The 3,871-nt window shown below is 39.8% G+C and overlaps 1 long non-coding RNA gene across 1 annotated transcript; it reads right to left on the bottom strand.

The window, feature by feature from the left end:
- Positions 1-298: 298 nt before the first annotated feature.
- Positions 299-3,310, bottom strand: LOC122984510. Its single transcript, XR_006403910.1, has 2 exons — positions 3,189-3,310; positions 299-2,150 (listed from the first exon to the last, which is right to left on the bottom strand). It is a non-coding gene; the product is annotated as an uncharacterized LOC122984510 (long non-coding RNA).
- Positions 3,311-3,871: the final 561 nt, after the last annotated feature.

Genomic DNA, 3,871 nt, shown 5'->3' with positions numbered 1-3,871 from the left:
GTGGATGACACTTTAGTTGAATGGTGGGCTTTTTTGAGTAATTGCTTTGATTTTACTGTAGTGTGCTCTCTAAGAAATTGCTCCAGCCGACAGTACTGTGCGATTACAAGGGGATTGGGTTGACTGGCTTTGGCACGCACAGACCAGGGCCAGATCCATGGAGACACAGGACCCACTGGGGCACCTATTGATCATCCATACCCCAAACACCAAAGAAGAGAATACAAAGAAACAATGAGGAAAACTTTTTTGAATAGCAAATCACAACTGGTATTTGTAAGAAAACAAAACACCTTTATGTCATGCCACATATCCAGCAGTTTAATGATGATATATAATAGATGAAATTACATATCTCAAACAAAGTCCAGGGGAATTTGGTCATTCCACTATTTGTTTATTGACACTTCACTTCATTATGCAGTGAATAAGGAGAGAGGGGACAATGGCCATGACTCCATTGATGATGATGTTACTGTCAACAGCAAAATGCAGCTGTTTTTCTATCGTCGTCATCGACACTTTGCCATTAAGCATTGTAATCATAAAGTTTACTTCTCAATGTATCATCTTTTGTCTTTCTGGGCAGTTACCTGTATGCAGATGGATGGCAGTCATATTTTTAAGGACGGTAAACAGGAAAAACAAAGGTAGTAAGCGGGCACAATGAAAATGGCAGAGAATGCACATTGCACACCTTGTATTCTTTGTACAAGAGACAAGGTGTATAAGCAGTATGATATGTGATGATCTGAGCGCTTGTGTTGCTACATCTACTAGATTCTGTTCTAGCAATGTCCCCAGATTGCAGCAATTAAGCTGGTGAGTAAAATGCTGAAGCAAACTGGTTGAAAATCAATGCCCTGGAGAAAAGATAAGATACCTTTCAGCACAATCTTTGATTTGGAGTCCAGGAGCACTCAGGGACTAGACAGTATTCTGATAGGGCTACTCTCTGCTCCCGGTCCTCAAGTTCCAGTTATCCTCAAAACATAAAGCACCCTGATTGCTTATCTGACTTTCCACACCTTCCGAATTCTCCCCCTCAAAAAGCAGGAGGACATTTGTTACGCTATCTCTAAAATTTTGTAACTGTCTGCTGCAGAATGGCTCTATAATGGTATTCTTATATTATCTCTCAGTTAACATGGAAACACATTGAACCAGTGATTTTGTTTTAGAGTGACAACTTATAAATATAGTACTTTGGACTTTTGAGTGGCCTGCTGAGTTCAAAGGTCAAAATGAATAAAAACTATGCCTGGGTTACACAACTCTCAGTTCATTGTCTCTCAATCTCTCTATGGCAGGTGTCCTGTGGCACATGTGATTGTGGGTGACAGCGCCTGCTCTGTGTTGGATACAACAGTTGGCAGTTTGGGAGCCCGATTTGCTCTAAGCTCCTGGGGTACAAGTATGCTTTGTGAAGTGTATCTGTACTGAGGGCAATATGAGAGTAACTCATGCTTTACAAAAGGAAGCTGACCAAGACAAGTAAGACAAAAACATAAAGATTAGTTAAATGGGCTTATGACCAGAACTAGAACATTGCTAATTGGAATCCCCAAAAGAAACAGGAAACTCTTGGCAGTGAAATGAATCAGCATTCTGTGGTGCGGCTAAGTAAAGCACTTAACTCTCAGCTGTTGAAGTGGAGTCGCTCAGCAGTCAACACTAGAAGACTGTGGATGCACTGAACAGTAGCAGGTTTCACAACAGTGCAAATGTGGAGCAGAGCATTACTGTATGCTTATGCACGCTCAGTAAACCTTCCTGAATTAATATAGGTTCTATTTCACACAGGCTTCGCCCCCAAACAGAGCTTTATAGGCTTGACCACACGTCTTTATAAATCCACAAACTGTAAATTTGCTTACTCTATCTAACCCAATGGGCACTATCACTATAAAAAGGGCAGCGTTCAATCCATTTCTCAACCATGACAGCAAATGGCAAGTTAGCTAATGATGGCTTTATCATGAGACCACAAATCTATATCTCCTTTGCCCAGATTAGTTGCCCTTATCGAGTGCACTGCTTTACATTCCTTGTACTGATCATGCCGCTTTCAGAGCCCAGGACAAGTCACAGTGTACTTGCTCGAAGTGGCCAGCCTTCTTTCAAAAGATCTCTTCAAATTTAGCTTCTTTCTAGGGATAGTAAGGGAGAGAGAGAAATGGGGGCCTTGGATTAAAATTCTCTCTCACAAAACAACTTCTTATGCTCTCCCCTTGCATGTAGTAGACAGAGTTGAAAGACTGCCTGACCAGTGTATTTACAGTAGCTTTTTTTGAATTCCATCCTAGTGACAGGAGAGGACCAGGGTTTCCGCCAGTGTATTGAAAGCCCGGCGGGCTGCCGGGCTTAAGTTGACCCACAGCCAGGCCTAAGCATTGGGAAAATTTTTTAAGATGTTTTTTAAACATCTATCAGTATGGGGTGGCTTGGATGGAAAACATAATGATTGGAAAACTACTTAATGTAGCTTGCAAGTTAAAGTTAAAGTTCTGTTAGCTGTTGTGTTGAAGAGCAGTCTTGACAATTTGAGGATCTGCTCGTGTTTCAGCTGCAGTGTGCAGGCTAATGGCTAACGGTAAACTAGTGGAGTGAATGAGTGGGGGAGCAAGAGTGAGGGAGAGATGGTGTGGCTGCTATCATCAGAGATGGGTGAGCAGTATAATATGTGAATGTAGGTGCATGTTTATCATGTGTAGATATATACATGCTGATTGTAGTGACGTGAATGAGCTGCAAATTATTCCATGGAGCAGTAAAGGTGTCTCAGAGCTTTTCAACCAGCTATGGTATAAACTTATTTTAATTTAAAATAAAAATAAATTAATTTAACTAATTTATTTTGTTGTTATTGAAATGTGCCCAGCATTCCAAGGCTGTAAGAATCAGTAGCCAATCAGGACTTTTTTTTTGTAGAGTGCAAAAATATTAATTTAATTTAATTTAATTTAATTTAATTTAATTTAATTTAATTTAATTTAATTTAATTTAATTTAATTTAATTTTTTGTTGTTGAAAACACAGCATTCCAAGACTGTATATTGTTAGATTCTTTGTAAGACTCTGACATAGTTGATTTTTTTTAAATGCCATTTGAATAAATGACTTATGACTTATTACACATTACATGGTAATATTTTCAAATCTCCATCACAGAAACTATAGAGCCCTACCTCAATGCTACCATCAGTCTGTTGCTGGCCCATGCCAGGCCTCGTCAAAAAAAAACACTTGGTCGTTGGCCCACACCAGGCCCCCGTCAAAAGATATTTGCCACCAGGCGTCTTTTCTGGGGAAAACCCTGAGGACACAAGACAAAGTTGTGGTATGATGTCAGTATGATCAGGAACAGTTTGCAGTCTAGTGGACTATTAGCTTGGAGACAAGTAATGCCTGTATTCCAAATGGTGTCCATTGCTTAGTCTAGGGACAGGTATTGTAGGAATGTGCTGGGAGGCTATACCACCTCTCTTCTTCCATAATGTGGAGTAAAAACAGCCCTGTTGTACTTAACTTTCTCTCATAGCCATCAATCTTGCTATTTAGTAATGTGCAGATGTACAAGAAGACAGAGTGGACGTACAGTAGGGCCAATGCATACCTAGCTGGCATTAGGTTACTAATGGGACATTTATGTTTTTAGCCAACACTGATCCACAGCTTCCCAGGTATCTGTTTGTTAAATCCCTGCACCTGAAGAAAGATTATTAGAAGAAGAGGAAGGAATGGCAGTGTGAGAGGAAATGGAAAAAAAAATACAAGCCCAACTTATTTTTACCCTTCACCTTCACCTCACAAACTTACATAAGAAAGAATTAGTCAAATTTTTTTCTACATACGTTCACATTCGAAATAT

This window comes from Thunnus albacares, chromosome 6 (assembly GCF_914725855.1).
Source record: "Thunnus albacares chromosome 6, fThuAlb1.1, whole genome shotgun sequence".
Lineage (NCBI taxonomy): Eukaryota > Metazoa > Chordata > Actinopteri > Scombriformes > Scombridae > Thunnus > Thunnus albacares.
This window is presented reverse-complemented; position numbering and strand designations above follow the sequence as displayed.